Source organism: Papaver somniferum, chromosome 7 (genome assembly GCF_003573695.1).
Source record: "Papaver somniferum cultivar HN1 chromosome 7, ASM357369v1, whole genome shotgun sequence".
NCBI lineage: Eukaryota > Viridiplantae > Streptophyta > Magnoliopsida > Ranunculales > Papaveraceae > Papaver > Papaver somniferum.
The window spans coordinates 266168718-266193588 of record NC_039364.1 but is presented as its reverse complement, the minus strand read 5'-3'; the positions used below and the strand labels follow the sequence as shown (position 1 = coordinate 266193588).

The 24871-nt window shown below is 36.9% G+C and overlaps 1 long non-coding RNA gene across 1 annotated transcript; it reads right to left on the bottom strand.

The window, feature by feature from the left end:
* Nucleotides 1–4997: 4997 nt before the first annotated feature.
* On the bottom strand, nucleotides 4998–5969 carry LOC113299518. The gene is made up of 3 exons (XR_003335094.1): nucleotides 5928–5969; nucleotides 5724–5812; nucleotides 4998–5031 (listed from the first exon to the last, which is right to left on the bottom strand). It is a non-coding gene; the product is annotated as an uncharacterized LOC113299518 (long non-coding RNA).
* Nucleotides 5970–24871: the final 18902 nt, after the last annotated feature.

Here is a 24871-nt window from a genome sequence, read left to right as displayed (position 1 = left end):
AGCAGTGAGAACAAAAACATACCTCGTCCCGTCTCTGATTAGTCATAATATGTTTTATTGAGGAACTCTAAATCTATCAATGATCCAAAAAATATGTTTTATTCCTATCTAGTTTACCAGAATGTATATATCAGAGGTCAACATCTATTAGAGTGAACCAAAACATGCCGCGTATGAACTTTGATTAGTTGGAATATTTATATTGAAACTCTGAATATTAGTTGGAATATTTACCGTAGTATTACTTCAAAGTGTGAATCGAAGTTTACAGAGACAAGTCCGTGAATATGACTTGTGTGTGAGAGTACTTGGGTGATTCCAAAGATCAATGTCCAAGTATCAATCAAGCCGTACCCAACAAACAAGGATGGACGTATCTACTTTGATGTATTAACGTACAACCTATGTCATTTCAATTATGGTACGTGTACCGGTATGTATACCTTAAGACGTAACTGAGTTCCAGAGTTCACATAACTTTTTCAGTATGCGTATTGGTATGGATACAATTAAAACATAACCGATTCCTAAGTTCACAGAAACTTTTTGGTACGCGTTCCTGTATGTATACCAAACCGGTTCCTAGACCAACAATTCTATTCTAGTATGCATACTGATATGCGTACTGATCCAGGTTCAGGATCAAGGGTTATGCGTATCACTACCAACTCATGAAAGTCAGATCCAAGGGGTATGCATACCTTTTCCTATTCCTGAACTCAAACCGAACGGGTGTGCATACCGTACGTTCCCATATTCTCGAAAGTAGACCAACTGAATGATCCTTGGAAATATGTATATAGAGTTGATAACTCTGTAGTTACCTAAAATTAGTGAGAGGATAAATTAGGATTTTATGGTTTCTCAATGTGAGTTACAAGAGGTTGAGCACGAACAGTCTTCGCCTAAACCACACACAATGGTCGTTCAAATGTATGCATACCTTTGATTAACGAATTCAGGCTCAAGGGGTATGTGTATCACTGCCAGCTCGTTAAAGTCAGATCCAAAGGGTATGCCTACCTTCTCTTATTCCTAAACTCAAACCCAAGGGTATGCGTACGTACCTTCCCATTATTCTCAAAAGTATACCAACTAAATGATCCTTGGAAATATGTGCAAGTACGCATACCGGACTTCAACTGACTTCGCTAGTACGCATACGCATACGGGTATGCATACTATAGCTCCCGGACTTCAACCCAAGGGGTATGCATACTGGAATTCCACTGATTTCGCCAGTACGCATACGAGTATGCATATTATAGCTCCCAGACTTCAACTGACCTACCAGTACGCATACGGGTATACAAACTAGGTTCCCGGTCTTGGATTACATATGCAAGTACGCATACTGTACTTATATCCAATCATGGTTAATCGTTTTAAACTTTCATTTCAAACATTGAAACATTCTTGGAAGACGGGAATAGCTGTCTCACACAAAGTATTATCTTCAAAGCAATTTTCAAGTGATCGAATGATCAATACAAAACATTCCGAGTCCACATCAAATGACTGTCTCACAAATCATGTAAGGTGTTACAAGGTGATTTTCACATGATCATCTTTTGACTTTCGTCAAGAACATAAGATGAACTTGGTTAAAGCAAAAGCTTACCAGCACATATTTCGAGAAATATGTAAGCGAGTTTAACTCAGCTCAAAATATCAAATGTGTATAAACTGAAGTCTATATAGCTATACGACATTTGTCTCAAAATGGAGATAGAGTAGAAATAGACTTTCTGAGTGATAGATCAGTTCAAGTCTCCACATACCTTTTATTGATGAAGTTCCACAAGATCCCCTCAGTAGTTCTTCGTCTTCAATCGATGAACGCCGTGAAGTCTAGTGCTCAACTACACATTATATCCTAATCCGAGACTTAGTTATAAGTAGACTAGAAATCAAGACTTATAGTTCTGACAACTAAACTTGACAAACAACGCTCGCGAGTTCGACCGAGCAATGCTCTAATAGGTTTGTCTTAAGAGATTTGTGATGTTTTAGATGCTCGAATTGGAGGCAACGGTGGTTGTCAAAGAATGGAAGTTGGTGGCTCGATGTTGTGTTCAATATTGATTGTATCTGGGGTTGTATCTTGCAGTGCAGATTGATTCTGAAGTTATTGAGACCATGAAGAATAATCAATGGGTCTATTAACATACATTTGAACGAAATTAGAGGGTTTTAACTCAATCGAATTGTTTGTTTTTGTTTTTTTTTTTCAAAACCCAAAATGAAATTAGATTTCAATTGTTCTTTTGGATTGATTAGGATTTAGTTTTGATGGAAATTGAAAATGAGTTTCGATTAACGATTTTTGTATTTGTTAATAAAGTGATTATGATTTTGTATTTGAATTTGTGGTAGAATAATTAAATTTTCTGTAAGAGTTAATTTAGTTTTTTTCCATCTTTTTGACATCCCATATCCTTCTTTTTGTGTTGGTTGAAATAATTGATAGGCCCCAATTAAGTGGCATACGCCCCAATTTAACCAGGATAAAAAAGGTCATACTATGAGTGAAAAGAAAAGAAGAAAAAGAAAATCTCGTAATAGTGTATTTGCAAAAATAAAAATACAATGAAAATGGCCTAGAGATATTTTTCTCCCGAATCTTATGTTTCTTTTTTTTATATATTAAAGTGAATCTGTATAGTATATTATCAGCCAATAGAAAAATAAGGTTTTAAATCAGATGAATATATTGCAAACACTGAAGTTCACACAGATTACTTCATTATCAAATGGTGCAAATATTGACGCGTCAATTTTAATTTTATGTTTGAAGCTAATACGCGTGGTATACAATCGGCCAATAGAAAGCCAAAACTTTTGATCGGACCAATATATTGCAAAAACGAGAGTTCACACGGATTGCTGCCTTATTCAACGCTGGAAAAATTGCCTCGTCAATTTTCATTTAGTGCAAAAATGTTAGGCGGCAATTTTGGCGGAACAATTTAAATTAGGCGGCAAAGTTCAACTTGGTTTGAATTAAAGCTTCCTTCTCGTGGCAAAATTCCCACCACTTGTGTATAGATCCAAGAAAAACTTGGTAGTGGTCTAGTTGACTGCTTATCCTTCACGTGTGTGATTGGAAAGATTGTTTTCTGAACATGGGGATCAAATGGTACAAAGTAACAACTAAAAGTGTTTCAATGGGATGATCATTGTATCTTGTAAAATTTACTCACCAAAAAACTAATTCTTTTTATCACATAACTAATTTGAACCTATTGATGATGGTTCCGAAAATGAATGCTAAATTTTTAAAGGGATGATATCCTTGTATCCTCGAAATAAATCTTAATTCCCTAACATACCGATTTTTTTTATTACATAACTAAATTTATAATGGCTAAAACAAAAAGCTTAGTAAACAAATCACAAAATTTAAGATCTGACTTTTCTTTGAAACGGTGGTGTTGCTGAGATACAATTGTACCAACCAAATGTTTTGAATTGCTGGCCGACTGTGCTTCAAAGTAAATAGCGACTCAAGCATTTTTGTCGTTGCCATGGATGGCTTGAAAAAGTGATGTACCAACCCAACACCTTTATTGGTCGCTACGGAATAGTGGAAATAAATTTTAAGCAGGCAAACTGTGTAGTGGTTGCAAACTTGGTTGCTTGACCATTAGAGCGACCAAAGTTTTGGGAGCTTGCTAAGATTTTGGTCGCTTAATCCATGTTTTCTTGTAGTTCTAATCCTAATAATGTTAACTGTGAACTCCAAATGATCTTCATTCTCTTGTTCAAATAGACAAATGTCTCCTTTTCTTAATCCCTTTTCTGACTGGAAATCATACCAACCAAATCCAAAATGTACTCCATAGCCATCACTGCGACGAGTTAGTTTAATTGGACATTCTTTTCCTTCTTCATCTATAAAAAGTATATCTCCTACATCATCAGGAATGTTTGATTGCGCAAACTTCGTCAGGATCGTCTGAAAGACAAGACAAATTATTAGAAAAAATCAAGTAACGCGAACATATAAACATTTAGTAGCTACGAAAAAATCGACAAATGATTACAATACTTAACTCACCAAGAAAGATCTTCCAATGTTGTAACTCTTCAGTGTAGCTATGAAATGTGGATACTTAGAAACGCTGATTGCATCGTCGTCAAGAGTTTCTTCACTATCTTCTTCAACTTCACAAGACATTGGAAAATAACATGATTAATTAGCAAGTTAAGTATTGCATCTATTAGCACAAACAAAATCAGTGTTTAGATTACCCTCAAAATCATCAGAAGATGTTTCTTCCTGCCTGCCTTGGCCTTTGCTTTTTCTTTCGTCTTTGCCTTTACTAGTACCTATACTTTCATCTCTATCCATTCGCTCAATACCCGCACTAGTGGAAAACAGAAGTTCCGCGACCGTCAGGACATGTCATATATCCGAGTTAAACGACCCTTTCTAACGACCTCTGAAGGGGTCGCTGATAAAGCGTCTTTTAATTAGACGACCCTAAACCTTGGGTCTCTGAACTGAGACCGTTTCTAAGTGTACTGGACACTGACTCGTGAAATCGGTCGTAGATTTGAATTATAATATAAAAAAAAATAGATTCAGATTTGCTGAAATGCCTGAATGGCTGAATTAATCTGACTGCCATTGAAGTCAGATTAAAGTCAAGTCAAACAGAAGTCAAGTCAAACTCAAGTCAAGTCAAATTGAAGTCAATTACAAAGTCAAGTCAAGTAAATCCCCACTGAAATTCAAATCCACCTTCAAATTTGACTGAAATTTGTAATCAAACCGAGAATTTTAACATTCATATTCAATTTATCCATTGGGTTCAAAATTACACAAAAAGTGGATAAAATACTGAGTTCAGAGAATACATAAGCTAGATAGTAAATTCTAACAACAACATGCTAAACCAATAGAGAACTGATAAAAAAACCAAAATTATAATTAAGCTCCTCCGATGACAATGAATTAGCCAATACTTCACAAATGATATCAAGTAGATCCTCCATGTGTTGTGTCCTTGGTTCACATGCGACTTCCTGCAAAGCAAATCAACAACAACACAATGACTTTGTTCAGTACATAATACATGGTAGAACAAAATAAGTTACTAGATATAGGTCATGTAGACAACAATGTAAGGTAATTTGACAAACATTCTAGCAATGGGTACCTGGAGTAGATGGAAGCACATATGTGAGAGGTAATTTGACAGATTAAACCTAGATATAGGTCATGTAGACAACCGTTGGCTCATCAATTGCAGGGATCAAACCATAATTATTCCCATTCTACCAGACTAATTAAGACCACAACTATGATTCACATCACTTGACCAACTTATATAATCCAAGCAAAACTTATTGTTATACACAATCATAAACTCAGCTTACTTTCCAATCCACTGATAGCTGCAATCATTTCAATCATCACTAACAATCTCAATTTCCCTGAACCACTACCAGCAGATTCAACAACCTCATCATTAATAGTACTAAAAACTCATTTGCTGCATCATTTCCATATATACAAATTCTGTGATTCAACCATAATTTTAACTACAACCATAACCATAACCTAGTCTAGGTGATCATGTGTGAGGTAAATTTGACAAATCAAACTTTAGTTGTATGTATTCTAGAAGGGCACATCACATATGTAACTTAACAACTAATAATATTAGCTGGGGTGATGAAACTATAAAAAGGTTCAAGGTTTGTTGTCAACTCACATGTGCGCAGGGGGAGCTACATGATTTCCACCAGTGGAATTATAAGGTGTTGGGAAAGTTCATTCACGTGTATCCCCATTTCTCGTGCCCTTGGAAATACAACCAATTGTAGAAAATAAAATTAATACTAAAGTAAAAGAGCTAACATAACAAATATGGAATCTACTATAAAAGACATATAAGAAGAAATAAAATGAATCTCACCCGAGTTTCTCCATTCAATACTCATCATCTCCAACAGTTGTCAAAACTGACGGAGCTTCATTCGTATTTGCAGTGAAAACAAATGGGTCTTCCAGTGAATTCTTGTTGGGATCTGATCGTATTGGAGATTCCAAAACCAAATTCCAATGTTCCATTCTCACAGCTCTGCAGTAAAAAACTTGTCTAGCTTGAGAAGCATGGATGAATGGCTCGTCGGCTTCTTTTGAGCTTCTCATAAACCTTCTGAAGTTGACAAACCTCAACTTTGTATCTGGATCCACATATGATCCATGTACTTTGTCTTCGACTCGCACCCAATCACAGTAAAAAACAATTTCTGTAAAAACTCCATAATCCATTTCAAGTATACGTTGTATAATACCGTAGTACGTAGTATCGTCATCGACCAAGTTCGTATCTCTGGAACTTGCTCTGAAGCTGGTGTAAGCATCCATGGTGACTCCACTATTTTGTGTAATGAAATTTTTTTCTGCATCAGCTGTGTAAAAAATATATCCATTAACAAAATATGAGTTGTACGAAACTGTAACAAAAGTAGGACCAATTGCCAGCCTACGAAAATCTGTCATGGGAGTGCCTTCAAGTTGTTTCTGCAGCCATTCAATGTAGTCTGTAGGTTTTATCCTTCTCATACGATTTTGGTTCAAATTACAAATATATGTCTCGTACTTCCTATCAAACAACACACAAAATGACAAGTGATAAGCATTAACTAATAAATCAGGAAACATAATCAAGTAGTACTACTGCTTAACCTCGCTTCGAGCGAGCACGCACAGAATTTTGAAGAAACATAATTGCTGAAATTCACTGCCTACTACATGATCTCTAAATGAAATAAAAGTAACAACAAGAAGCATGGATGATTAAAAATGAGGTAGTTAACTGTTGGTTTAAATTCACTGCCTACTACATGATTTCTAATTACCAAGTACTGCCTATATTTTCGATATTTTACTCATCTATCTGAAACAAAATTTCATTACAGCTTTAGCATGTGGTAGTTAACTGTTGGTTTAAGTTCACTGATTAGTACTACATTCATGAGTTTGAACTTTAAAGATAATGCATAGGGTGATGAAATGATCTAAAAAGAAATCAACTTAGGATTTACTTACGCTTCCCATTCAGTATTTTCATCTGAATGTCTCAATATCCACAAACGAACTTGTTCATACTCTACGGTGGTGAGCATATCTGGTTTTCCTTGTGAATCAGGTGGGTGTGGTCCTTCATAAACATCACTGGGCATTGACATCTTTCCACGACACTTAAAAGACTTTCTCCTCACTTCAGGAAGTATCTCGACGCAATGGCGCGCTCCTTCATTGACTTCATATTGTTTTGTAATTGAGACTTCTGCGACCAAGAACCTTGTAGTACCTTATCATCATGCACTTGTAGTTCGTAAACAAATATATGTAAGTTTCACTTAGTTCAAAAAAGAATAAGCTAAAGGAATATTAGTAACTAAAGAATTGTCTATACCTCTCTTAAGGGTACATCCACCTAAACTGAACATGCCCCAATTTATGTGCCTCTTCTGCTAAGTGTATGACAACATGAGCCATACTAACAAAAAAAGCAGGAGAGAAATACATTTCAAAGACACATATTGACTCCACCACACGTTCGTGCATTATACGAAGCTCAGTACGATCAATAACCATGGAAGTTAGGACTTTGAAAAACAATGATAAGTGTCGAACTGCCTCACGCAAAGGCTTATGTTCTTTGAAACAATGCATGATAAAAATAGGCATTAATCCCTGCATCAGAATATGATAATCGTGAGACTTCAAACCCTTCAATTGGAAGTCTTTCAAGCATACTTTCTTTTTCCAATTCGTACTGTAACCAATTGGAACTTTAAGTGTGCTAAGAGTTTTACAGATGACTTCCCTTTTTGCCTTAGACAAAGAATAAGGTGCATGAGGCATCTATACTTTTCCATTCTCTTCCGTCAACCACAAGAAAGGCTTTAAGTTTAGAAGTTTTAAATCTTTGCGCGCCAGTTTCCCATCCTTGTTCTTATCCTTATGACTCATAAAAGTTCCAAACAAATTCTCTGCAAAAATTTTTTCTACATGCATGACATCCACATTGTGCCGGATTTGAATAAACTAATGAGATGAGATTAAGTTAGAAAGGAATTTTAAACAACACATATTGAAATGAATTTAAGTAACTGCTTAAGCACAAACAACACAAATATATTGAATTTAAGTAACTACTGAGAAGAGATGATATTAAGTTAGAAAGGAAAACTACCATGACAGGGGATGCTGAACTAGTTATAAAGCTTTTACCAAGTAAACTATGTTGTTATCTCCCTCTCTCACAAAGTAAATCTACCAAGACAGGGGATGCTGAACTACTTATAAAGCTTCTAACAAGTAAAAATATGCTGATCAAAACAAGTAAAACTATGGAGATCAAAACAAATATAACAAGTAACTGATGAGAAAGGAATTTACCTTCCAATATGGGAAACCGAAAAAGATCGATCTCTTTGACCACGGAGTCTCACGTGCGATCATAACCATCTCTTTCACATATTTCTCAAAATTACTCCCTGACTTCTAGCTTGACAACCACCACCATTCATTCCCTGCAGATCATAACCACATCCATTATGGCAATAAGAATTACTGGTGCATATAAGAAAAACAATGCAAACATAGTAACAGTCCTATTGAAAAAAGTTGCACTGATGTTCAAGCTTTTGTTTCAATCAAACCATAAAGTGGAGGTTCTTATATTATCCGAGGAAGCCATGGAAATGATAACAAAAAAAAATCAAGTACTAGATTCCATCAAAATCAGAGAATGAATTTCAGTAACAATAACAAATAGATGTAAACAATAACGAAGAATCTTAACAAATCAGTAAGAAAAGCGAACTCCATACAGAACTTGTTACGGTTATTATTTTTCCCCCACAATGAAAGGGATTTGCAATATAAACTAAGCATGATAATATCCCTCATAATAGTCAACTACTTCAATATTCAAACATGATTTCATGGTTCACATTTAGAAATAAGACAAACAAATTATAATAGAATCAAAGACTAATTGTAAAATTTAAAAACAGTATTGAAAAAACGTTCTTGAAAACAACAATCAATCAAAAAGCAACTCAAACAATTGATCATTAACTAGTTATAGAATTCTATCTGAGCATTAGAATTGATGGTGCTTGGATTGCAGCTTAAACTATCCATTAGTGTCTCAAGGGTAACCTCAAGAGTACGTACACGATCTTCCACAACTCTAGTCTTCAACACTTGTTAACGTAACTGCTACCTAGGAACTGCAGAAGCAAGCAGTTCAGTCTTTGATATCCCACCTCCCATTCCTCGTACAAAGCCTCTGCCATCTTTTCCAAGCACCTACAAAGAAGTAACCAAAATCATTTAAGCAAGCATAACTAACAAGTTTTTTTTACAAACTACAATATGAATTCATGTGCACCCACCGTGGCAACTGCATCTTTGTCCAAATTGGTTTCTTCTCTATACTGCTCTAGTTCATTCAACTCTCTAATCTTTGCCTGCAAAGTACATCAAATTATATGTAAGTGGAAAACAAATTACAAAGACAAAAATAAATATATTCAAGTCAATCAAAAACCAACTAAGTAAAATCTCAGCACTTACAACATATTCTCTGCATTTTATTTCATAACAATTAGGGTCCATTAAATCAAAATGTTCTTGAGGAATTTCTTGGTAAACATGTGTTGCCAAGTATACGATAGATCTTGATAAAGTTCCTGTTGGACTTTGCTGCTCCATCACATGAAGAAGACGAGCAATTCCATCCCTTCCAGTAGTATGTAGAGCTTTCAGTAGCTTTCTTGACTCCTTCCCTATTTACCTTAGTTTCTTATCCTTATCTGTAATACACAAATCAACAAAGCGTTCCCAATCCTCTCTCCCAACACTTGCTGGTTTATTGTTCTTTTTCGCAGCAACAATATCAAACTTATCACAGCACCTTCTAAGTTTAGTCTTTCTGTTTTTCCATGATTTATTTGCCATCCTTAAAACCTTTCCCTTTATGACTTCAGGTACCTTGTACTCATTCTTAAGGCTCCTCCAAATTTCATCCTTGTAATCCGATGGGACTATCCTCCAATCCTCATAATGTGGTGAGACAACATTCCTAGTTATTACTCCAATTCTGGAAGCATATTTCTTTGAAATATCTTATATTGGTTGTCCCAAGGAATTGAATGGAATTTCTGGAAGTTGATCATCTATCGAAAAAAAAAAAATTAGATGTCAATTGATAACATATCACATAAAGTAAACTGAAAAACAGAGTTTTGTATTATACCATTTATCATGCTTTCCTCGGTATCGCCAGGATCATTATCTTCCTGATGAAAAGCGTCGTGCCATCCATGTCCCTCTGCTTGATTCCCAGTACCTTGGCTTGGAGAATTGTCACCATCTGACGAAGACACATGTTGATTCCCTACACTTGGATGTCCAGCTGTGTGTGCACCATCAGTTGATGGAGAGCCTTGTGAATTGAGCAACCCCCTTGGCCAGTTCACTTCATTAGAGCTAGGAGTAGTAGTAGGCGATCTAGTACTAGCAGACCTAGTACTTCTAGACCTGAATCGGCTGCTGCTACCACCAATAGGATGTCTTGCCATATTTGTCTACAAGAAAATCACTTTGAAAAAGATTAACAACCATAACACAAAAACCTATAGAGATAATACCACTATCAATACTAACACCGAAGAATAGAAACTATAAACATCTAATTAGAAAAACTTTCAATCATTGGAAGCTGCTCTAAATTACTAAACTATAATGCATCCATTAAATTTACAATCAAACTACAAATATTCTACCAAAACAAATAAACCGAAACAAGAAAACATGAGAAGAATTTCTGCCAAATGGAAACTTTGCTCTGAACCATATGATGTAACTAACATTTAATTATTTGAATATTTACAATCCTCTACTAATCAAATGGAAGTCCAAAATCAGTACATAACACAATGAACGCCTCTAGTGAACTCATTTTATGAATCTTATGTATATCTGCAAATGAGCTAGAACTTAATTTTAAATAGAGATTTTGAGAAATGATAACCCCCAACTCACAACTTCAACCCACATAATCAGTACAGTAGATGCTTATAAGGAAAACCAACACCAAAGAACTTAAGAAAATGTCTTAGTTAGGCATACAATCACTCCACTCAACGAATTTTCTACCATATAATACAAGCCTTCTAATGAAACAACACAGTTCCACATGCCAAAATCCAAAGTTACAGAACAATCAATTTAAGGAAGACATACAAATAACTTACTACCATCAAGTTATCAACACACATAGAAAATTCCTCAAGCCTTTCTACCAAACAAATCCTACCATCATTCATCACCAACAACAAAACCTAACCAACAAAATAATTATCATACCTACTCAACTGTTGACATCAACTGTACCTGCTGTTTGTAAAATCAAACCCTAGAAACTCTGAATTGAGAGATTAACCTGGAACCAAAGAATAAACGCAAAAAAAATTAAAACCCAATGATACAAAAACAAATAAAACCGAAATAAAAATTAAACTGAAACCCTAACTCACCTGATTTTGTTTGTAAAATCAAACCCAGAAACTCTGAATTGAGAGATTAACCTGAAATCAAAGAAGAAATGAAAAAAATTTAAACCCAATGATAAAAAAAAAAACAGAAAAAAATTAAACTGAAACCCTAACTCACCTGATTTTGTTTGTAAAATCAAACTCTAGAAACTCTAAATTGAGAGATTAACCTGAAATAAAAGAATAAACGAAAAAAAATTAAAACCCAATGATAAAAAACAAATAAAACTGAAAAAATTAAACTGAAACCCTAACTTACCTAATTTTGTTTGTAAAATTAAACCCTAATTACACAAAATCCAAATACGCAGAAGGTAGATCGAATTTCTATTAGGTATCAGATGAATTCATGGTGGAGTTTCTGCTGGTTCGTTCAGTGGTGTTGAGAGAGAAGAGGGTTTCTGCTGCAGGGATAAGGGAAGAGAGAGAGCGAAGGAGATAAGTGAAGAGAGAGGGATATGTGAAGAGATATATATATAGGCCGATAATCCCGAAGTTGCTATTCCCAGTCCCGAGATTAAAAATATCTTGACCGTGCAAAATGGCGCGAACATTCCCGCCTAGAAAAGCACCAGTTCTACATCGCTGGTCAAGGGTCTTTGAATCGATAGTTGTTTGATGGCAAGATGGTAAATAAATTTTCCATATCAGAGACGGCTTACTAAGCTCTCGGAATTTTTCCTTTTTTTCCATATCAGTGACCGTTATGCGTGGTCAACGATCCAACTACCATTAACGGGGGACTCTGATGTGAGTCACAAAAACGCCATTTTCCACTAGTGCCGTTTCACCACAGTGCATTTCGTTTTCATCTTCACCCTCAGACATCACTGAATACTCAACTACAGTAACTCAACTCGAAAACCCAAACTTGAAAAATCAAATCATGGCCTTGATATTGAAACGCAAGAAAATACCCAGTACTTAGTTCATGAGCCTTGTAAAATTCTGGCCAACCATCTGTGAACCTGAAGTCATTCAGCTTCACTTTCCATGATTTCAGTGGACTCTTCAAAGTTGCTACCCCTTCACTATCTTCTCTGTCAATTAAGTAGTCTACTTGAAATACTTTTGGTATTGCCTACAAACCAAAAATAAATAAATTATAAAACACAAAAAATTATGAATATGAAAGATAAACAAGTAAATCTATATAGATAAGGAGACTCACAAGCTGATCTGCTGATGAACAATCAGGATGGATGAGTTGAAAAAAATGTGGTTTAGAGCTTGAGGAGCCTAGATTCCCCATTTTCTCCATCTTCTCCAACATTCAGACTTTAGTTGTAAATGATTCTCTTAAGAGAAGCAGAACAAGAATAGAGACGTACAAGAGAGGGTTTATCACATGGTGATTTAATTACTACTACTGCAGCAGTGCTTAGATAGACATAAATTAATTGAGAGCAGAGTAGATAGATTTTGCAAGAAATTGGAAGAAAGCTACAAATGTTATGGCTCTAGTGACAATGAATCCCATCTAGTTATAGTAATTGGGTATTTAAGTGCAAATGTACAGTACAGTCAGATTTTAATTTTTAAGGTGCAATCCCGAATACAGAAAATAAAAGGAAGAGTAGGTTCAGATATCATTTTAAGGTATCTATATACTAGTATTTTATTTTGGATTCATTGCCTTTACTCCCATGCATTCTACCTGTACAGATTCAAATCATCAAACATTTTATATTAAAGTGACTTTACATATATCACCTGCTCACGAAGTACCCTTTCTCATAGTATTAAATGGACAAGAATCAGTACTCAGTTTTCTTTACGTGGTATCAAATGCATCAAAAAGCAAAGCAAAGTGCAGCTCAGCACAATGACAGGAATATAAGTAATAAAGACATGGGGGCGTGCTAAGCACAGATGAGAAGATTGTTCCAGGCCCTATATGTGTATGCTCGGTCCAAGAGGTTTTTCCATGCTTGAGGCTAAGACACTACAAAAGTCTGTCAAGGAGTGAAGAAAAATAGAATTTTCCATATTGGCTAACATAGTCTAGCACCCAGTAGTTGGATAATACATGTGGCTCGCAAATTAATTAAGCTCCGTGAGCAGAAGAAAGTCGTGCTTTTCTCATACGTCTCATAGAGCGGGTTTGATTAATAAGCAGCAAAAGAAGTTATGTTGAGGCTTCCAGAGAATATTGTATTCAACCGAGAAGTCCAAGCCGCCGGAGATTACACGGATATTTTTTGCGTTGACGGATTTAGTTAGTTATTGCTTGACATGCCGGATTAATTTTGTGCTGATAATTATTTAAAACTGCAATTTCGCATAAAACGTCACACAGTTAATTTGAAGAATACCATCTCGGGAACTGCGTATACAAAAATTCATATTTGCAGTGAATATCCCCAATCAGCTATGAATTGTATGCCCACACCAATAGCTCTACATGAGCTATCAGCAAACTTCATTTGATGGAAAACTTCGTATTTCGTCTTCTGCCAGATATTCGGATTTGGGGCCTCTACATTCATAGCTGATTTGGTTTTTTATTTTTTTGATTCCAGTAACAAATCCAGGCATTCAGCTGTTGCACTAAGTGGTCATGAGAAGATTTTTGTGGATGGTTGTTTTCCATCATGGATCAGATATCTGAAAGAGTGTAATTTTCTACCAAAAAACTAATTTTTTCTTACAAAATTATATGAGAAGAAAACCCATATTTCAATTCACAGAATAAAAGAAGAATTCTAAGATTACCATAATGTAGACTAAGCTCAGAGGGCTTTTAACCTTACAGGACAACAGTGTTGGATGTATGTCAGAATTGGCTATGCCAGTGTAATTTTTCAGGACAGCAGTGTTTCTCCAAGGATTATATACAAAACTAGGCCTCCATCCATGTTTCCATCCAAATTTGTTAGTTTTGTCAATTTCTCGGTCAATTCGGTTAATTTCTCCTCGTATGAGATGAGATAATGACGCCGAAATTACCCACATACCCTTTATACATGTGTCGTCTTTTTAGTAGTGTTAATCCCGTGAATAACCAACGGCTTAGATTAGATGAGATAAATATAAGACATGTGTGCTGCAAATGCCACTCATGGAACGACTTATGCCAATGGCACGTATGGGATTTTATTTGGCGGTGAGTTCTGAGATATTCATCTCGAATCATTTGATCTCGATGAATTTTTCAGGGCTAAGATAAGGGTACATCATAATTAACGACAGGATTGTGAGATCTCACTCGTTCATCTCGAATCAACAGATATCGATGATTTTTAATGGCTACGATTATTTGCACTTCGTAATTAATGACAGAAGGTACAAAATCTCTGATCAAACATCATTTTCATTTTTTTTCCTTCCTTCCTCTCTGTTCAGTTCTTTGTGTTAAAAGATGGGTATACCTAATAGATCAAAGGAACGAAGAAGTCTAATAGATTCAGAGGCTAAAGTGAAGATGGGTAAAAGAAATTAAAAAAACGGCGAAGTAAACCACGAATTGAGAGGTAACTTGTTAGAGCACTGCTCGGTTGAACCCACTAGCGTTGGTGTGTCAAGTTAATTGTCAATTTTAGTTTCCAAAATGCATTTTTGATTTAGTATACTATAGATAGTTTCGGACTAGATTAAGTCTAAGAAGTAGAATCAACAAGGACTTCATCAACAAAGAAGACATCAACAAGGACTTCATCAACAAAGGTATGTGGTAATTGATTTCATTTGGATTCTTGTTCAATTCTACCTTTCTAATATATCGAAACAAATGCTCACTCTATGGAACAATTCCTATGGTGGTAAATACACACTTATGTATATATACTCGAGGTTATTTGAGCCACGACTTTTGTGACAATAACGTTTATCCCTGGAAAGGTTCTCATGTTATAGTGAATGAGCTTACGAATTCAACGAGCCAAGAATCACTCAATTCCGAGTTATAACGATGAAGTTATGAGTGATTTATTAAAGTAACAGTTATAAGTGTTGTTGTAACTGTTACAGTTCGTTAGTAGGAAACAATCCATGGACTGCCTGTAACGGTTCACGGACTTGGGCCTAATTACGTGACTAGAAGTCTATTTTAGTCAAATTGGTGATGTTTCCTTATCTAGGCAAGATGACTTTTAATCCAAACATATTTGATTACCATATTAAAGTGTTTGTGATAACTTTTAATTCCTGCCTAAGTTAAAATGTGATTTATTCACATAAATACAATTTTTTGTACCCAAAATTAATTTAGGCACTAAACACGATGATTTTATGATGAATTAGGGCTAGAAGACGATAGAAAATAAATAAGAAGACATGGATTTAACGTGGTTCGGCGAGTGATGCCTACATCCACGGAGGAACGGAGATATGTTTTATTGATTATGATGATACAAAGGATTTTCTCCGGGTTAGCTACCTAAAATTCCATATCCCTTTAGGGTTTATGATACATGTATTTATAGTGTTTATGTAACCCTAATTAGGTAAACTTCATGTGCAAGCAACTTGGGAAACAAAACTTCTGGAATCTTCACGGGTAGACGGGCTTGATTAACGGGCTCTCTGTCAATTTATTGACGGTACAAACATCGCCCCCTCTTAATATCCAACTTGTTGGGGGTTAAGAAGTTTTTTTTCCTTCCCGTCGATCATCGATGTCGTAACTCGCCCACAAGCGTGAGTAGAGACACTGCAAAGACGCTCCCAAGCGTGAGTAGAAACACTACAAAGGCGCCCCCAACTGTAATTACCTGCAAAAAATTTGCTCACGTGCAAGGCGAGACTTTTTGCCACATGGTGGAATTTATGATCGAGAGCTAGTCGAGTCTTACGTAAAACGTAGTGTGCTTGCGGCTGGGGCAAGGCTTTTTGCTCGCAACGTAACAAGGCTGAAGCGCTCGCTGATCGGGCAGGCTGGATGTATTGCTTGTGTTGAGTACGAGTCTTTGGACCAATATCCGGCATTTGGCTCGTGGTTTGACGAGACTTTGGACCAACATCGGGCGTTGGGCTCGTGGTTTAGGCGAGACTTTATGCTTGCCAAGGTGCAAGTATTTCATACTCGCGTGCAAGACGAGATTTTATGATTGTGAAAGCAAGACTTAAGTGCTCACGTGCAAGGTGAGGATTTAGGTGCTTGCGATGTGATGCACGGCTAAACATTAAAGGGTCTAAGCAATCCTCGTCTCCAGCTCGATCATATCGCCATCCACGAACCTCGAACTCGATCATGTTGCTGCTCCAAGTTCACATAAAAGTTTCTTGAACACAGCCAAAACTCACTCAATTCGATAATTAAAAGACGATTCCAACGAGCCAAAACTCACTCAATTCGGTCTTAAAATGAAGAAGTTATTGACGAAACAAGATTTGAATGAAGCGCGCGTGCTGTTGCATACGTGGCAGTGCTGACCGTGCACAGTTTACTGACATGGAAGATAAGGGTTGACGTGGTGCTGCTGACTGGACATATGGATGCTGACGTGGCAGGTTCCCAATTGGTCCGTCTCAAAAACTGACGGAGTGGTGACGTGGCAACCTTTGCTGACGTGGCATTGGTGACTGGACGCATAATGATGAGTTGCACAACGCTGACTGTACCTATCTGCCTATGTGTCTGTTAACTGGTGTTGTGATTTTAATTGTTGTAGAAAAAGTGGTAATAATATTCGTTCAACTCGAACTTGTGAAGGGTTTTCGAAAATTAAATAAAGTTGTTTCAAAGATAATAAGAAAATACCGAGACCCTGGACTCCACCATTAACCAATTAAGTGATAAATTCTAATCAATATTCATGCAATTCTTTCTTTTAAAGTGATCTAATATTTTGCCTCTAATAGATTTTTGAAGTAATAGTTGTAATCACAAAGCATGAAACATCAAAAGTTTTAGAACCAAGCATGCTCCATCAAAACGATTCACAACTACTCAATAAAAATCAATTTTCTATAACCACTCTATGCAAATAATCATGTAAAATAATTGCAATAAATAATTAAATAGAATTTACCACTTTTAATCGAACAATGGCTTCCTCCGTTGCCTCGGCTAAGGGGTTTAGCTCCTCATATTAATCACTTGCTCAAAATATATGTTTATAGCTCAAAAAGTGTTTACAAGAGGTGAAACAATAAAACAGAAAAATTGCAACAGAAATAACTGATGCAAAGGCGTTGTTCAATTGTTACAGTGAAAGAAAAGGTGACAGACAGTTCAGCTGTTACAGAGAAGTGATGTTGCGAATTTGAGACGGAGTTCTTCCTTGCAACGTTTGTTCTTCAACAGCAGCAGAAACACGTAACTTCCTGCAACTCGATCTTCTCAGCTCTGTAGTGCTCTAAAATACTCCAAACTCTTCATCCCCCTTCTTGGGACCCTAAGAAACCTATTTATACCTCAAAGGACGATTAAATCTCTCCCAAATCGCTTCGAAATCTCTTCTTTCCTTCCTTGGCTGTCATGGCAATAATCTCTTCCCTCATTCGTTTCACGCGTTTCTAAGCTCTCCCAATTATATCAAACTCCTCCTTAGATAGAATATGTATCTTTGGAACGAATTTCTTGCCTTTAATCTCTCTGAATGTCCAAAAACAAACTCGACAGGGACCGTGTTTCCTTTTTTACTCTGTTTCCTTTTTCCGGCAATTCCAGCCCAATTCGATCGATCCAAACACATGTATTAAACCTGTTTTTCTCTAGCAAGTCCAGCCCAATCGACTTCCAGTGTTGAATCACCCTGAAACTCGTTCAAATCTTCAATCCAAAATCAACAGCGTCTGCATGCATTTTTCCCGCCAAAAACCGTTTTAAACATGAAGAAGAAGGGTGTCCCCCTATCCAGTTCCGGTGTCCCTTTAGCACATGCCTAGAAATGGGTTATCCCTTATCCAAAGAGAGAGTCCTAATAGCAAATATCCTCCCAGGTTCCTTTAACAACTTTTCGAGCCAATTTCGCCGCAAAAGCTTATTTCTCCAAAAACACCTACAAAGAGATAAAATACCGAAATAAGTACAGAAATGGGTACTAACAATATATACAATAGAGATGAAAATAGACACATAAATGCGTCTATCAAATACCCCCAAACTTATTATTTGCTAGTCCCGAGCAAATCAAAACTATAAAATAAAATCCTAACTCGCTGTCGCAGGCATCGTCGATTGCATTTAGCGTATGCAATAAGCCTTTAAACCCCTAGGTGTCCCCAGTGGCCGAGTTATAGTCTCAGGAGGGCTTACTAGAGATATACCCACAAAACCTTTACTCCAGACCCTAACTATCTACGCAGAACCTTGGAAGGCACTAAAGAATCTCCTTGGTTGGCATACTTATTGACTACAGGAGATAGTACCCTGATGCGAAATTCCAATTGTTGTACACGAGTTTGCACTCAAGCATACTAAAATTCATATAAAGTGACAGAGATCTACTCAGATAGTTGCACTATGGACATCAATATCCGGAGTGAAAACTAATCACATTGATAGATCAAGAAGATGGATATAGAGAAAAACATAGATGGTTTTGATGTTTACTAAGTGAACGACGTTTCCCATATCTGTCTGAAGGCCTCCGCCAAAATGAACCTATCCTAATGGATTGAGATATTAGTCTGACTAATATCAACACACTGGCATATACAAGGGAACCAGTGGTCGACAACCTAACTTTAGGTCAACACAACTGGCATATACAAGGGAACCAGTGGTCGACAACCTAACTTTAGGTCAACACAACTGGCATATACAAGGGTACCAGTGGTCGACTTTATTGAATTTATTCCTTTTGGTCAGATGGTCTGGTCTCAAATTTTTTTTCAACTTTGTGGTAACTACCATTTTTTTATCTCTCTTTTTTTTTATCTGAATCACTCTAATTCACCCTAGCATTGGTAACAACTTGAATCGTGAGCCCCACCTAATCACTTAGAGAAACATAGTTTAAAAACAAAATAAAATAAAAATAGAAGTGAAAAGGACTCAACGAGATATGGTGAAACTATCATGTTATTTCTAACACCTGAGCTCTGTGCTTTTATGAATAGACTCTTCTAGATGTTTCCATCTAATCAGATTGGTTCCTCAACTCCTACGATCAAAATGCTTCCATGCGCTTAGATTAGTTAGTGCCATCCTTAATAAACATAAATTTCTAGGCTATGGAGTTTATTAATGCAACTAAAACGAAAAAAATAAAAAAATATTTCATCTCCACCCCCAAACCTAGATCTAACATTGTCCTCAATGTTTCTAGTGAAAGCACAATAAAATATAAATAACATGAGGAATTTGTAAAGAGAGAAGTTGGAAAGATAGTACCTGGGTGAAGTGTAACCAAAAACCTACAAAAATAATATACAACATACAAACCGCCTTGATGGTCAATCAAGGTAAACAGGGTCCTCTAGAGGGACCTCCTCAACATCACCTGTAGGAAAAGGCTCTAAAAAGGACTTCAATCGCTGACCGTTAACCTTTGAAGAACTACTACCATTTGGTGTCTCAATCTCAATAGCGCCATGAGGAAAAACAGTACGGACCACAAAAGGACCGGTCCACCGAGAACGCAACTTCCCGGGGAATAGATGCAAACGAGTGTCATACAAAAGAACTTTTTGACCTGGAGAAAATGACTTTCGTAAAATATTCTTATCATGCACAAGTTTTATTTTGTTCTTATACTCCTTAGCACTATCGTATGCATCTCTACGAATCTCGTCCAACTTATTGAACTGGAGCTTTCTATGAACTCCTGCCTTGTCAAGTGAAAAGTTTAAGCTCTTAACAGCCCAATAGGCTCCATGCTCTAACTCGACAGGTAGGTGACATGCCTTGCAAAATACTAGACGATGAGGGGACATTCCAATGGGTGTCTTAAACGCAGTACGGTAAGCCCATAAGGCATCAGTAAGCCTCGACGACCAGTCTTTCCTATTGGGATTAACTGTTTTTTCTAATATACGCTCAATTTCCCTATTGGATACCTCTACCTGACCACTAGTCTGAGGGTGATATGGGGTAGCTACTTTATGGGTAATATCATATTGTTTCATTAAAAGAGCAAACGATCTATTACAAAAGTGTGAACCTCCATCACTAATTATGGCTCGCGGTGTACCAAAACGTGTAAGTATATTCTCTTTCAAAAACTGAACTACGACCCTATGGTCATTTGTTTTACACGGAACCGCCTCAACCCACTTAGACACATAGTCTACAGTGACAAGTATGTAAAGATATCCCAAAGAACTAGGAAATGGACCCATAAAATCAATGACCCACACATCAAAGACCTCAATCACTAAAATAGGGTTCAAAGGCATCATATTTCAACGATAAATGGTTCCTAACCTCTGGCAACGATCACAAGAAATACAATGACTATGGGAGTCTTTAAATAATGAAGGCCAGTAAAATCCACACTGCAATATCTTAGCAACAGTCTTCTTAGTACTAAAATGACCCCCACAAGCATGTTCATGACAAAAGGAGAGAATACTGGACTGGTCACTCTCAGGTACACATCTCCTAATAATCTGGTCGGGGCAATACTTAAACAAATAAGGATCGTCCCAAAAGAAATGCTTAACCTCGGCTAAAAACCTAGAACGATCTTGTTTACCCCAATGATGAAGGGTACGGCCAGTAACAAGATAATTCACTATATTTGCATACCAAGGTGATTGGGAAACAGAGAACAATTGTTCGTCAGGAAATCTATCCCTTATAGGAAGTTCATCACTAGGGGAACTAACAACTAACATGGATAAGTGGTCTGCTGCTACATTTTCCGCACTTTTTTTGTCTCTAATGTCTGGAGAAAATTCTTGTAACAACAGGATCCACCTAATCAATCTAGGTTTGGTGTCTTTCTTAGACAAAAGGTATTTCAAAGCAGCATGATCGGTATAGATTACGATCTTAGAACCTAATAGGTAGGATCTAAACTTATCCAAGGCAAACACGATGGCTAACAGTTTCTTCTCGGTAGTTGTATAGTTCAGTTGGGCATCATTCAGAGTTTTGCTAGCATAGTAAATCACATGAAGTAATTTGTCTACTCGTTGACCTAACACAACGCCTATAACATAATCTGAAGCATCACACATAATCTCAAAGGGTAGGTTCCAGTTGGGTTCCTGGACTATGAGAGCGGTAGTGAGTAAATTTTTAAGCTTCTCAAAAGCCTCTAAACAAGCATCATCAAAGATAAACTTAACATCTTTTGCAAGCAAATTACAAAGAGGTCTAGAAATCAAGCTAAAATCCTTAATGAATCGACGGTAAAAACCTGCATGTCCTAGGAACGACCTAATGTCTTTTACGGTTTTTGGGACCTTTAAAGTCTTAATAAGGTCAACTTTGGCTTTGTCTACCTCTATACCCTTTGAAGAAATGATGTGCCCTAAAACAATTCCTGATTTAACCATGAAATGACATTTTTCCCAATTAAGCACTAAATTCTTTTCCTTACACCTAGTCAACACTAATGTCAAATGATGCAAGCACTCATCAAAAGATGAACCAAACACTGAAAAATCATCCATAAAGACCTCCAAAAACCGTTCTACCATATCAGAAAATATGCTCATCATACAAAGATGAAAAGTCGCAGGGGCATTACACATCCCGAAAGGCATGCGTCCATACGCGAAAGTACCAAAAGGACAGGTAAAAGTGGTTTTCTCTTGGTCTTCTGGGGAAATAATGATCTGATTATATCCGGAAAAGCCATCTAAAAAACAATAGAAACTATATCCATCTAATCTCTCTAGCATTTGGTCGATAAAAGGAATGGGAAAGTGATCCTTCCTTGTGACCTTGTTCAATTTCCTATAGTCGATACAGACACGCCATCCCGTGGTCACTCGGGCTGGGATTAACTCATTATCCTCATTCTGGACTACAATGATACCTGATTTCTTGGGAACAACCTGAACGGGGCTGACCCACTTACTGTCTGAAATTGGGTAGATAATACCCGCATCTAACAACTTAAGCACCTCTTGTCGAACTACTTCTTTCATGTTAGGGTTCAGTCGATGTTGCATCTCCCTAGACGATTTGGAGTCTTCCTCTAAATGAATCTGATGCATACAAACGGTAGGACTAATACCCTTAATGTCTTCTATAGATCTCCCTAAAGCTTCCTTATTCTCTTGAAGTACTTTTACTAGCCTACTTTCCTGATCACTATCCAAGTCGGCAGCAATAAGCACAGGTAAAGTCTCAGATGGGCCTAAGAACACATACTTCAGCTTATCTGGTAGTGGTTTGAGGTCCAACTTAGGGGGCTCTTCTAAGGAAGGAACTGAGGTAGTCTCAAAAGCTGGTAATGGTTCGAACCTAGCTTTCCATCTATCAGTGTCTAACACATGGGTAGAATCTAATAGAGCATCCACTTTTTCAGTGGCACTATCATCGTCGAAATCTAAACCAAAATGGGATAGACAACTCTCTAATGGGTCTTCAGACAAGATGTTTGGTAATGACTCCTGAACTAAGGATTCTATCATATTCACCTCTTTAACACATGTGTCATCTAGCTCATAAGGTATCTCACTGACATTAAAAATGTTCATTTAGATAGTCATATTACCAAAGGATAAATTTATCACACCATTTCGACAGTTTATGATCGCATTAGACGTAGCTAAGAATGGGCGACCTAAAATCACAGGTATTTGGTTCTCTGGGTCAGGGACAGGTTGGGTATCTAGGACCACGAAATCCACTGGATAAATAAATTTTTCGACCTCAATAAGAACATCCTCGATAACACCTCTAGGAATTTTGACAGACCTATCAGCTAACTGCAGTGTTATCTGAGTAGGTTTCATTTCACCAAGTCCTAGCTGTAAGTACACATGGTACGGAAGTAAGTTCACACTGGCTCCTAAGTCAAGTAAAGCTTTTTCTACCCGGTGTTTACCTATTGTACAAGCAATGGTTGGGGAACCTGGGTCTTTGTACTTTGGAGTGGTAGTGTTCTGAATGATTGAACTTACATGACTAGCTAAAAAGGCTCTCTCATGGACGCTAAGTTTTCGCTTTCGCGTACACATATCCTTAAGGAACTTGGCATAAGCAGGAATTTGCCTAATTTCATCTAATAAAGGAAGGTTTATGGTAACTTGCTTAAAAACCTGCAATATGTCATTAAAGTTCGATTCCTTATTTGTTGATGCTAATAGATGGGGAAATGGGGCTCTAGGCACAGAATCAGACCTCTCAGGAACCGAATTGGAATCATCGGAAATTTTATCAGTCCCCTCAGTTAGTGGTCCTGAGGGATGAGATCCTGAGGGGTGAACTACAGTATGTTCACTATCGGGCATGGTTACCTGATTGTCTACTACTCTACCACTCCTAAGGGTTCTAATAGCATTCAATTGATTCGATGGTTTTGCACCTACTTCATGAACTCCTCTAGGGTTGGGGGTAGTCTGACTAGGGAGCCTTCCGTTATCTCTCTCACTTAAGGTCTTAGCTATTTGGCCGACTTGAAGTTCTATCTTAGCAAAGCTCTGAGCACTAGTTTGAAAGTTCTGCTTGGTTTCCTGTTGAAAACTAAGTTGGCTCTTTAATAACATGTCCTGTCTCTGTGCTATCATATCCTGGCTCTTTCTTAATATACTAAGAGATTCCTCTAAGCTCGTTATTCTATTCTCTGAAGAGTTCTGAAACTGACCTGAAGAGTTCTTATCTGAACCAAAACATAGGGGAGCATTAGAATTAGTAAACTGACCTTGACTCTGGCCTTTAGACCATGAAAGGTTCGGATGGTTTCTCCAACCAGGATTATAGGTTTCTGAATATGGGTCAAACTTCTGACGGTTATTGAATCTAGTGTTATTATAGAGAGCATTGGCTTGCTCGTCATTATTATGGACTTCCCAAAAAGGCTCCAATCTACCACTAGTGTGACCCACTTCTAAAGCTTCTAATATTTTCGCTATAGCAGCAATTTTGGCGTCTGATTCAAAATCGGAAGCTAGAAAGAAGACCCTAGGTTTTCGCTATATTTTCCTCTTCTGAGTTGTTGATCATAAACCCTAGGTTTTGATAGATTTCAGTTTCTGATCGTATACCAACACTTGTTAGTCAAAATCGGAAGCTAGAAAGAAAACTTCTATTAAGGTATCTCGTAAAAATCCTTACGAAGTTTTAAACAACATAACTATAGATTTATTCTAGTTGTTCTTGTTGTAGAATCATTAGATTTCTCTTCCTTTTTTTGAAGAGTATGATAATCCCTAATCTACAAGTTTGTTTTGGTATTACTTCTACCCAAGGTAGTCAATATCGGTTGTACAG